The sequence below is a fragment of the Tupaia chinensis genome, unplaced genomic scaffold, assembly GCF_000334495.1.
Source record: "Tupaia chinensis unplaced genomic scaffold, TupChi_1.0 Scaffold000199_1, whole genome shotgun sequence".
Taxonomy (NCBI): Eukaryota; Metazoa; Chordata; class Mammalia; order Scandentia; family Tupaiidae; genus Tupaia; species Tupaia belangeri.
The window spans coordinates 5,205,884-5,219,425 of record NW_006159674.1 but is presented as its reverse complement, the minus strand read 5'-3'; the positions used below and the strand labels follow the sequence as shown (position 1 = coordinate 5,219,425).

General features: G+C 39.6%; 1 non-coding gene across 1 annotated transcript; it reads left to right on the top strand.

The window, feature by feature from the left end:
• The first annotated feature begins 12,305 nt into the window (after nucleotides 1–12,305).
• On the top strand, nucleotides 12,306–12,472 carry LOC114007577 (U1 spliceosomal RNA). The gene has a single exon (XR_003549182.1). It is a non-coding gene; the product is annotated as a U1 spliceosomal RNA (small nuclear RNA).
• Nucleotides 12,473–13,542: the final 1,070 nt, after the last annotated feature.

Here is a 13,542-nt window from a genome sequence, read left to right as displayed (position 1 = left end):
CTCTTTCACCATGAGATGATTCTGGCCTGATTCTTAGCCTCTAGACCTGTAAGAAATAGATTTCTTTTCTTTGAAATTTACCCAGTCTGTGGTATTCCATTATAGCAAACGGAAACTAAAACAACTACCTAAAGCTGAACTCAATGGTGTGTCCAGAACATCATGTAAATCTTACCTGTCCACCGGTACTACTGAGCTGAAACTGAAGTAACCTCTGTTCTTGAGCTCTTTATTTTTTTTAATTTATTATTTTTTATTTCCTGTTCTTTTAAACAATCACATTATTTAGCTTACAAAGTGAATGTTTCACCATGTATACATTTCTCCCTAGTCCAGTTGATAATACTGTAAAATTATCGTCAACAGATAATGCCACATTTCTTTGTCCCATTAATGCTTTGCCTCTCTGTTTTTCTTCTAAATGTCCTTCCTCGAACTCTACTCTTTCACCCACACTGTATGTGGTATTCATAACCATTGACTGTGTTTCTATATCCTTTAGTCAATCAGATTCAGTCACAGAGTGCAGACACTTGGTATGTATTAAGTGGGGACATACAGTGTCTCTCCTTCATAGCCCCCGAGCTCTTACTAGCACCTTGTGAGGTGCGGTGATGGGGTGAGAGGGAGAGTCATTCACCTTCCACTGTAACTAATTCCATACTCTCTAAATAAGGAATAGTCTGCAACCAACTTCCATTTACAGGGGCAGACACGGGAGAGTATCTTCAAGCTCTCCCATACCACAAAACTCAAAACTCTCCTTATACCTACTGTTTGATCTCTGAACTACTGAGCACAAAATCCAGGGCACATTTTCATTGTGTACCCTGACTGACCCTTCTCCTCTCTCACTGAGAAGAAATGTAGAACCTTCATCTCAGCCATTCACTGGTTCCATCATTTCCCATGAATAATCTGGGCAAGAGGGGAGAGATATGGGTATCCTTTTTGTCTAAATGAAGGCACTTGGGGGAAAAATGTTGAGAAAAGAGGGATCAGAAAACTTTTGATTTCAGGGTACATTTCAGGTAAGTCCCCTTGAATATAGTGATCAATCATATTAATTATTTGGCCATTATGGGCCCTGGGGAATCGTCACAAGAAACTACTAGGTGAAAATATTGAAAACAACCAATAGAAAAGAGTGTGGTTGGGCAAGAACAGAAAATTTTATTTTTGGTATGATCAGCTGCCATATAAACGGGTTGACCTCACTGCAGTCCCTTCTCCTCCACTGTCCTCCTGGGATTTAGAGCATGCATGCACACACAGCTAGCCTGATCCTTAACCACCATGCCGCTTGCTGTCCCCTGGATGTGGTCTTAAGTTGAGTTCCCAGAAGCAGCCTTGAGGTTCATGAGGAACTAGTTAATTAAGGAAGTGCTCCCTGGGGAGATGGGTAAGGGTGTAGAGAAAACAGAACCAGGAAGGAAAGAAATTGAGCAAGGAGTTGAGGTCTGTATGCCCTGATTCCACAGAGGATCTTTGGAGTTAACTGCACCTCTATCTGATCTGAGGCAAGGGACTGCATTTTCTACATCGGTAAAGAGCCACTGTTAGTGGGAATGTTGGCTGTCAGCTCCCAAATGGGATGATTAAAAAAAGGTGTACTATATCGCACACATATAATGATACTACCAAGAAAGTTAAAAGAAAAAAATAATGAAAGAAATATTTAAAGTATTAATGGCAGGGACCAGCTGGTGGCGTGGTGGTTAAGATGCTGGACACTTCCACATGGTTGACCATGGTTCCAGTCCTGGACCTGGTGGCTTGCTTTCTCTCTTTCTCTCTCTCTCTTTCTCTGTCTGTGTGTGTCTCTCTGGTCAAATTAAAATAAGTCAATGAATAAATAAAATTAAGAAATTATTAAAAAATAATAAAGGATTAATGGCAAGGATTTTCCAAAATTAATGACAGATCCCAAACCACAGATATCCGAGCTTCCCCAGAAGCCAAGAAGACCAAGAAGCAGAATAAATACTAAAAATATATACCTAGGCATGTTGTATTCAAACTGCAAAAAGCATATGGACAAGTACTCCACATGATTATTCATCAGGAAAATGGAAGTTAAAACTACAATAAATACTTACATAACTATTAGAATGACTTAAATTTATGTAAAAAACTAGAAACACTAAGTATTGAAGATGTGGGACAACTGGAACCTTTATACACTGATGTCAATGTAAATTAATGTAAATATATACAAAACAGTTATAAAACTAAAGATAAATTTAGACTTGCCCTATCACCTGGACATTCCTCTCTTTGATATATACCCAAAAGAACTGAGTAAAGATGTCCACAGATAGTCGTGTACAAGAACGTTTGTCGCACCTTTATTTAGGTTAGCTCTAACCTGTTGGTTGATGCAATATTGTGTAGAAAAACATAGAAAAAAATACATCATGACTTTTCTGACAACCCAGTAGAAAGTAAGTGTCCATAAGAGGAGAACAGGTAAATCCAGTGTGATCTGTTCATACATTCTGGGTAGAATGTTTTTTAGAAAAAAAAACAAAACAAAAAACCAACAAACTATGGATGCATGAATAACATGGAAAAATATCAAAGAATTATGTTGAATAAAAGAAGTAAGACTTCCATATATGAATCAGTATAGTGATTTCCTCTGGGTTGGGGCATTAACTAGGAAAGGACTTCAAGGGAAACTTCTGATGATAAAATGTTGAATACATGCAAGTTTGTAGACATGTAAAAATTCATTGATCTGTACACTGAAGTTTTGTACAATGTACTATTTATGTAAGTTTTATACCTCCTTTCTCTGTCTGTGTGTGTCTCTCTGGTCAAATTAAAATAAGTCAATGAATAAATAAAATTAAGAAATTATTAAAAAATAATAAAGGATTAATGGCAAGGATTTTCCAAAATTAATGACAGATCCCAAACCACAGATATCCGAGCTTCCCCAGAAGCCAAGAAGACCAAGAAGCAGAATAAATACTAAAAATATATACCTAGGCATGTTGTATTCAAACTGCAAAAAGCATATGGACAAGTACTCCACATGATTATTCATCAGGAAAATGGAAGTTAAAACTACAATAAATACTTACATAACTATTAGAATGACTTAAATTTATGTAAAAAACTAGAAACACTAAGTATTGAAGATGTGGGACAACTGGAACCTTTATACACTGATGTCAATGTAAATTAATGTAAATATATACAAAACAGTTATAAAACTAAAGATAAATTTAGACTTGCCCTATCACCTGGACATTCCTCTCTTTGATATATACCCAAAAGAACTGAGTAAAGATGTCCACAGATAGTCGTGTACAAGAACGTTTGTCGCACCTTTATTTAGGTTAGCTCTAACCTGTTGGTTGATGCAATATTGTGTAGAAAAACATAGAAAAAAATACATCATGACTTTTCTGACAACCCAGTAGAAACTAAGTGTCCATAAGAGGAGAACAGGTAAATCCAGTGTGATCTGTTCATACATTCTGGGTAGAATGTTTTTTAGAAAAAAAAACAAAACAAAAAACCAACAAACTATGGATGCATGAATAACATGGAAAAATATCAAAGAATTATGTTGAATAAAAGAAGTAAGACTTCCATATATGAATCAGTATAGTGATTTCCTCTGGGTTGGGGCATTAACTAGGAAAGGACTTCAAGGGAAACTTCTGATGATAAAATGTTGAATACATGCAAGTTTGTAGACATGTAAAAATTCATTGATCTGTACACTGAAGTTTTGTACAATGTACTATTTATGTAAGTTTTATACCTCAATTTTAACAAAGATTAAAAAAAAATTAGATCTCCATATTTTTTGTACCTCAAGCTAGTGAAGTTGTTCATGCCAGTACTAAAGTCAAACATCAGAGAGAAGCATTGAATAAACCATGGCACGTCCATACTATAGAATATTATATTCCCTTTTAAAGTATCTTTGAAGAATTTTTAACGGCATAGAGAAGTGTACAGGACATTAGGTTAAAAGTCAAAAAGATTGGGATACAAAATTATGCCAAAGGGACCAGCAGTTGGTGTAATGGCTATGTCGCTGGACTCCCATGTAGTCGACTGCAGTTCGAGTCCTGGACCCAGTGGCTTAAACTCATGCCAGGCGTGTGTGTGTGCATGCCCAAAATCCCAAGAGGAGAATGGAGGAGAAGAGATTGCAGTGTGGCCATCCCCCCTGGGGAATGATTTCTTGCTTTCCGTCTCTCTGTCTCTTTCTGGCGAGCACATGCACCCTGTAGCAAAAACCTCTCAAAAACAAACAAACAAACAAACAAACACCCAGAAATTTAAAAAAAAAATTATGCCAAAAATTTGTCCCAATTTTATTTTATATGTATAGATGTATAGAGGATTTAAAAATGGGTAAGAAATAAACCAAAACGTCAATGGCAGTTATATTCCATTGGCAAAGTCAGAGATTGAAGCTTTTTTTTTTTAAGATTTTTTTTTTTTTTTTTTTTTGCCACATAGTGTGTGTACTTGCTGGAGTGAGACAGGGAGAGGGGAAAATTGAGAAATCACTCCCCTACCCCAGGGGAAATAGCCATACAGCAATTCCTTCTCCTCTCAGGATTTGGAGCATACACATATACTTGCCCGATACTGGTTTTCAAAGCTAGGTCCAGGAATTGAACCTTGAAATCAGCCACGTGGGATCCAGTGCCTTAACCAGCATGCCATGTGCTGGCCTGAGATTGAGGCTTTTTTTTCTCTTTAGATTTGTTTCACAGGGCATGTGCACTCACCAGAAAGAAACAGAAAGGGAAAGTGAGAAATTGCCCCCAGTGGAGTAGCCATGCCACAGTTGCAATCCCTTCTTCTCCACCCTCTTCTCAGGACTTTGGGCATGCATGGACAAGTGACTGGCATGATTTTCTAGCTACTGGGTCCAGGAGTCAAACTGCAGTCGTCCATGTGAGAATCCAACACCTTAACCACCACGCCACCTGCCAAGAGAATAAGGCATTTTTAAAGCATAGCTACAAATTCCTTGACAGTCTTCTCATTTGGAGGTGACACTGTATTCCTTATCCTTGAGCGTGAGTGGGCTTGGGACTACTTCAGCCAGAATATGGTGGAAATGATGCCATGTGACTATTAGTGCTGTTTCATAAAAGGACTTGCACCATTTACCTTGGTCTCTGGAACTCACTCTGGGAGACTGAGCTGTTAGGTAAGAAACCCATCCACCCTGAGAACTCCGCGCTGTGAGAAAGCTCATGCTGCCTAGAGAGGCTGTGTGCTGGTTCTCACTCAGCAACCCTGTCATCACATCTTTTAAAAAATATACTAAAAACAAATGACATAATGACTACATTTCGTATAGCAAGGCACATTCACATGCCGTTGTATCTCATCCTCACAACAATCCCATGTGGTATGTTTTTACTCCCTCCCTCAGTGGCGATGCAGCAGTGACACTACTGGACCCATGTGAAAGAAGTTCTTGTGAACCTCCCTGGGCATGCAGAGTACACATGCTTGTGCCTGTGAGTTTGGCTAGCTGGGTCTGGGGTGTGGATTGTGGCACAGAGATCCCGTTAAGGGTGCCTATCTATCTGTCTCTCTCCTCTCGCTTTCTCATCTGTCTGTCTCTCTCACTCAAGAAATAAATAAAACAAACAAAAATAAATGGGTCTTAGAAAGTTGAGTGGCAGGGCCAGTAGATGGTGGAAGAACACTGGACTCCCACATGGTTGACCAGGGTTTGAGTCCTAGTCCTGGCAATTTGCTTTCTCACTTTTTCTCTCTCACTCTCGCTCTTGCTCTGTCCCTCTCTGATCAATTTTAAAATGAATATATTAAATAAATAAAGTTAAATAAAATAATTATTTAAAAAGAAAAAAACAGTTGAGTGGCTTGCTTCAAGTGGTGAAGCTGTAACTCTAATCCAAGTCTTTTTATTTTAGAAAGCATAATCTATAACCATCTGTAGAGAGTTTTAATTAATGGATATAAACTGTCAGGGCCTATATTTTATGGGGCCTTTCCATCTCAGTGCAAGCCGGTCCACCTTCCAACTACAGGGTCTGCCCCTCTAGGACTGAGGACTTCCTCTTGCTGCTGGAGGAGCTAACCCTCAAATAATGAGACAAAGGTGGAATAAATATCTCAATTCCTTGCAGCCTGAGCCCAGGGTTGTGAAGGTGTAATTCTGCATTTCTACCCAGAGTTCCCCATAGAACCAAGCTCCCTTACTCTCAGTGGTGACTTATTTGTTAATGCACACTACTGGCTGCCACCCCTTCCCTGACTCATTTTCCTGCTTCCCTGCTGGCATTTCCTTTACCTCCCAAATAGAATCTATTTGCACTTAAATGCTTGTCTTAGGGTCTGTTTCAGGGAAACTCTAAGACAATTGAGTTCCCTGGAAACAATGTTTCTTAAATTTCCTAACACTCATCATCATTGCTTGTTTAGTCATTGGGTGGGATCTTAAAAGTCCTCTTCTCATCAGCTGGTAGAAATAGTAACAAAATCCCTTTCCTTGTCAACAGAGGCAAAAAATAAAAGACTTTTTTTTTGCTTTTTCAATTTTCTTTAATGTTGAATAGGAATTATTTTTATAGCTAGACTTTTATTTTTAATTCAGATACAAAGATTTCAAAAAGTTTGTGGAAAATATGATGATTAGGATTGTGGAAATTAGAATAACAAATATTTTGGTACAAAATAATTGGAAATCTATGCATTTACCATGAACTTTTTGAAAACCCATGGTATACTACAAACTCACCACTTAAAAATGTACAATACAGTGACCTTTAGTATATGTATTCACAGAATTGTGTAACCATCACCATTATATAATTCTAGAATAGTTTCATTATGGCAAAAGAAACCCATAGCAATCACTTCTTGTTTTCCCCTACCCTCAGCCCTGGCAACCATTAACCTAGTATTTATCTGCACATTTTGTATAAATGAAATTATCTAGTGTGTGACCTTTAGTGTCAGGCTTCTTTCACTTAGCATAATGTGTTCAAGGTTCTTAACTATTGTAGCATGTGTCAGAATTTCATTTCTCTTTATGGCTGAATAATATTCCATTGTAGAGCTATACCACATCTTATTCATTCAGACATTGACACACATTTGGGCTATCTCCACCTTTTCTTACTATCATAAATAATGCTGCTGTGAACATGAGCGTACGAGTTTTGTTTGAGCGCATGTTTTTAATTCTTTTGCATTTATAACTAGGAGTAGAATTGTTGGGTTGCGTGGTAACTATAGTAGTTCTATGAGTAACCTTTTGAGGAACTACCAGACTGTTTTCTTTTTTGGTTTCGTTTTAAATTGTCTTCCTTTTTTTTTTTTTTAATGATAGAATGTGTGCACATACACATGAAAGTGAGAGAGAGAGACAACTTCCACAAGGTCTGGTCACACCACAATCCCCTTCCTTCAGTTTGTTGGATCTTGGGCACTCACATGCCTGCCCAGCATGTTTCAGGCTGACAGGGCCAGAGATTCCAACCATGGTCACTGTATGAGATCCGGCTTCTCTTGAGTAGTGCGTTACTGTTGTGCCCTGGAGCAGGCTGTTTCCAAACATTCTGTGCCAGTGCCCAGACTATTTCTAAAGTGGCCAACCATTAGACCATCCTACCAATAAAGTGTGAGAATTCCATTTTTTTTACATCCTTGCTCTGTTATTTTCCATCTGTATATGTTTGTTTTTGTTCTTTTGGATATATATATATATATATATACATATATATATATACTATATATTTATATATCTATATATCTATAGATATATATTACTCTGAGCCCCTCACATTTCCCTCACAGATGGAATTCCTTAATTATTCTTGAGGACTCTCTAGCATTTACCGTCCTAGCTGAGAAAGCCAGTGTTGATGCATCTTCTAGGAGCAGGGCTTCTAATCATGTAAGGGTCGTGTGCTCCTAAATATCTTCTCCACTTCCAGAAACTGTTATAGTACTTTTATTCATTTAAATCAGAGACTTCTGAAGGACCACAGGAACCATTCAGGCCAAGGCACAGAAGGAACCTAGATAAGAATCCTGCGTAAAGATTAAGAGGTAGAATTGTTAAGAACACAAGGCTACAGAGACTGAAAAAGCTCTGTCACATGTTTTCTGTGTGACTTTGGGTTAGATACTTAACTTCTTTAAGGTTTCAGTTTCTTCATGTGTAAAATGGGGATAATAATATCTACAACCACAGAACTAAGATACCATATGTAGTATATTTAAAATATGTAGTAGGGGAGCGCAAGGGAGACAGTGAAATACCTTTTTTCAAACTGGTCTCTTCCAAGCAGATAGGACCAAGGGTCAGGAAGTGGGACTAGGAGCCCACCTAAGCCAGGATCTACACAGGTCTGTTTACCCTGAGAGGCTTCTGTAGTTGACCGGTATGTGTCCTTTGTGACTGATTTACTTCACTTAGTATAATATCCTAAGCCTCATCTGCATAGTAGCATGTATCAGATATCTTTCTGTTTTTATAAAATTGAATAATATCCCATGTACGTGTATCACACTTTGTTTCTCCATTCATCTGTTGATTGACTCTTGGGTTTCGTTGACCTTTGGCTATTAGGCATAATGCTGTTGTGAGCAAGGTGTACAAAGACCTGTTGAAGGTCATGCTTCCATTTCTTTGGGTATATTCTCAGAAGAGGAATTGCCAGAGGAAAGAGTCCTGGTTTGGCCATGAGCCAACTGTTTAGGGGCAGCCTCTTACATGATGCATGGAAGAACTGGCATTTAGACAAAGATGCATCAGGCATGGTCCCTGCCTTCCAGGAGAGCTGCCAGGTGGGTTAGGTTCAAGGCTGGAGGTTAACAGTGTAGTTCAGGTTACTGAAGAGGAAGGGCATGTTATGGATCTGCTGAGGGCCTTCCTCTGGCTGTGGTCATGCGGGAAGGCTACCTGCAGGTAATGGAACACATTTGGGACCTTCAAGATGGAGTAAATCTGAAGGTGGAGTGGGTAATATTCCTGGGAGGAGGATAAGCCAGAGGAAAAGGAGGAGAAAGTAAACCTGAGGGAAAATATAACCTCATTATTAGGTACCGAAAAATCAGTAAGAAGATTTTGGACATTACCTTTTTATTCAAGTGAGAGAGCTTTTAAGCAGTGAGGTCATCAAACTGCTCTTTTGAAGGGTTCTAGGAGCGGAGTATGGATCATTTAAGAGCCCAGAGAGCCGGCTTTCATCAGGAAGGATGATTTCATAACAAGAGCTTTTGTAATAACAATGTTATTAATCACACTCTCTAGATCAGGCCTTGTGCTGAGAATTCTATTTCTTCCATAAGCAAGTGAGAGAGAGACAGAGTAGATGTGAGCACACCCCCAACTCATTTAATTAGCTCATGATCTTCACAATGTGTAAGAGAGATATTATTACCTCTTCTTTGCAGATCAAGAGAAATGTGAATATCAAAGAGGCTAGATAGATGACCCAAGTTTACATGGCTGGGAGTAACAGTCCTGTGGGTGATGTAGAGTCTCTAAACAAACTAGTCAGGCTCCTCTGAGTTCTCTTGTGAGTAGGCCTCTCCCCTGGGGCTCATCTTTGGGCCGCTTAGTCCAATTTTAACTTGAATACTCTGGGTTAGTTTAGCAAATATCCCCCACCCTTGATCTGATCAAATCTTCATCCCTTACCCTCCATATGTCATTATGAATCCTGTCAAGTCAATTAGAGTCCCCCTTTACCCTTTGTTTACTCTTAGTAGTTTTCTATCCTTTGACCCCTGACTGGCTCCTTGACTACCAGTCTGCACTTGGACTTGTCGATTCAGAGTTGAGCCCAATCTCTCTACCCTTCTGCAAAACCCCATTGTAACAGCCCCTTTGAATAAAGTCTGCCTTACTATCTTTAACAAGTGTCACAGATATTTTTTCTTAATAGGCATTTAAACCCAGTTCTGTCTGACTTCATACCCATCTTTATGATCTTCAACATTTTTGACAGATTTCTAAAGAATTTAAACTTGAGCCTCCAATAAGAACACAAAACCACTTAAATAAATTTTATACATCAAAGGGTGCAAAGCATGATGGATAAAAGAAGTGGCTATGGTATTAAACTTCTGGGCTTTGCCATCTACGAGCTTTGCAGATCACTTACCTAGCTGCCCCTCTGTTCTTTCATCTGTAAAATGGGAGGTAATATCTTTATGTATTTCACAGAAATGACATAAAATTAAGTGCATTGATATATTTGAGCAATTTATTTTTTATTTTATTTTATTTTTTTTAGAGTGAGAATTTTGCTATAGGGTGCATGCGCTCACCAGAGAGGCAGAGAGGAAGAAAGCAAGAAATCACTCCCCTCAGGGGAATGGCCATTCTGCAATCCTTTCTCTTCTATTCTCTTCCTGGGATATTGGGCACATGCACATGCGCTCAGTTTGAGTTTCAAGCCAATGGATCCAGGACTCGAATCTTAGTCAGCCTTGCGGGAGTTCAGCGCCTTAACTACTATGCCACCCATGTGAGCACTTTGAACAATGTCTGTGCACCATGCAAGGTTGATCCAGCATCATATCATATTCATTATAAAGAATACCCACATATACATACACCTAACCGGAAAAAAGATTATGTAGGAGTTAGATGTTTCACAGTGGTATAGTGAGAAGGTCTGCAAGCCTGACCCACATGGAAAGGTTCTAGGTTTGCATCCAGAGATGTTCCTGAGTGCACTGGGCTCATACATGGCCATGATCCAGGATTGGCTGATGGTTGTGGATAGATTGCAGTGCTAGACCCAACTGGGGGTGTGCTCGCTGCACATTCTGTTTCACTTGTTCATGAAATAAATAAATCTTTTAAAAAGTTAAAGAAAAAGATGAGATAGAAAGGCAGATAAAATTGAAGTGCATCAATTTCTGCCTGTCTTCCTGGATTATTTGCACAGTCTCCAGGTTCATTCTCTCCTTCATCACCACTAAGCTTATGTCTATCCATGGTGACATTCTGATGGACATTGAAGTCTCCTCGTGTGGGCCCATTAGGATACCATTGCAAACTTGGAGTATTGGTCAGGAACCAAGAGATGTAAGGAGGAAACACATTTCCAGTGAGGGCAAGTCTCACTTCCAATCAAAGGATGAAGCCCAGAAGACCTGCACGGAAAGGAGGTGGCCAGCTTTCTAAGCCCACCTTGCTGGACTCTCCCTGACCCATCTCTTTTCAAGTCTATCTTGCTTAGTCATGTTCTATTCTATTACCTAGTTGTGTTTTCTTTGCGGCTCCTCTTATTGTCTGAAGTCATCCAATTTCCTTATTTTTTTGCTCATTTGTTATCTGTCTCCCTTGCCATATAGGATGTCATATATTTCATTCATGTTGATATATCTAATGGTTAAACCTGGGCCAGATATGGGGTAGATGCTCCGCAGACATTTATGGGATGAATAAGCAATTGAATGTGTCCCCTGGTGACCCAGGGACTGGAAAACTGAATAATTAAGAGAATAAACTGGAGAGCTTTTCTGACTAACTCCTCCTCTATCTCCTTCCACACACTCCTGTCTCACAGGGGAAGAAACTCAGGATCTGAGAGCTTAGAAGATCTTCCAAAGACACACGTGGCAGGACTGAGGGCTTTTTATTTCATTCCTAGTGGTTATACTTTTTCCTCTTGGGAGAAAATAAGAGAATACAGAAATTTTCTTTGTAGGTTCAATAAATTAAAAGTTGAAAAACCAGACCCCATTGTCTATCCACTCTGAGTCAAAACAAGTTTTGTCAGCTCTATGTAGTTTTGAAATAGTTTTGATAGGAAGGGAGGGAGGGTAGAAAGGAGGGTGAGGGGACAGAAAAAGAAACAAGAAAGGAGAGGAAAGAAATGCTAATGAGGATGGTTCTTCTCTTTCTGGTATTAGGAATTGTCTAGAGGCTCTGTACCCCTTGGCTAAGGGTTACCTTCTTCCAAGGATTCTCCTGGGCCACAATTCCACCTGCTGGGAGACAAGATTTCAGGTCTATTTCTTTTCTTTTTCTTTTTTTTTTTTTTCTTAGAGATATTTTTTGCTATAGGGCACATGTGCTTACCAAAGAGACAGAGAGACAGAAAGCAAGAAATCACTCCCCAGAGGTGATGGCCACACTGCAGTCCTGTTTCCCTCAGTCTCCTCTTGGGATTTTGAGCACACACGTACATGCCTGGTGGGTTTTAAGCCTCCCGATCTAGGACTCAAACCACAGGCAACTATGTGGGAGTCCAGTGATGTAACCGCTATGCCATCTACTGGTCCAGATTTCATGTCTATTTCAAGAGGATGCCATCACACACATACCATTACCTGGCAGAGGAGACACCATGACCACGAAGGTGGTTTTCCCAGGGAGAGGCTTATCCATTGCACTCTGAGTGTGCTGACCCCTGCAACTTCCCCAAATGTGGAGGAAACTGACTGCATAATTTGTGGTAGTGGGAGACTGCATTCGCACTTTACCCTCTCTCTCTAAAAAAAAGATAGAGACAAGATGATTTGCCTCCTGCTCTTTCTGTTGGATTTCTTGATGTTTTCCCCTATCTACTTCTTCTGGTTTCCATTTTCCCTCCTCTTGCTCTATCTGCATTCCAGTTAAGCCTCACTTCCTCAATGTCCTTCCGCATTCTCAACAAAAGATTTATCAGATATTCATTGAGCTGGGCCTGTTATATGTAGTTACTTTCACTTCCTCTTTTATGGAGACTCAAACATCTGTTTCATAGCTTTATTAGCCCCATTGTTTACTTATGGAGACAGAGACCTACCAAAGTTAAGTCATAATTCGCCCTGGTATCCAAGTGGCAGTATTCAAATATAAAGCCAAGTGTGGGAACCAGCAGTTAGCATAATGGCTATGTCGCTGGGCTCCCACGTAGTCGACCGCGGTTCACGTCCCAGACCCGGTGGCTTAAAACTCACGTCGGGCGCGTGTGCGTGTGTGCCCAAGATCCCGAGAGGAGTAATGGAGGAGAGGGGAATGAGGCGTGACTATCCCCCCTGGGGGGTGATTTCTCGCTTTCTGTCTCTCTGTCTCTCTCTGTCTGTCTGGCGAGCGCATGTGCCCTATAGCAAAAACCTCTCAAAAAAAAAAATATATATATATATAAAGCCAAGTGTGGAAGGAGAATGGGAGAGAGGAAGAGTATAGGAAAGGAAATCAGGGAGAAAAAAAAAAAGGCCAGACATCTGTGGGACATAGAAATGATTTGTCACCTGTTGATGAAAACATGTATAGTATTCTCAATTGGTCTGGTCTGAGGCGTATTTCATGTTGGACAAATTCTCTTTACAAGTCAAATAACATATAGCGATCGAATGTTTAAAAAATAATGATAACAATAAAAGGGAATTAAGAAAAACAAAGAGGAAAAAAAAAATGTAAATTCAAATCCCCAAGACAATGCGCTTACGTTTAGGTCACAGCTTACATTCTCTTACCAGGTGAATCGATTAACAATGGTTTTGGCTGCTAAGAACAGCACATACCATTCATAGCAGTTTAGACTAATGGGAAGCTTATTTTTATCACATAAC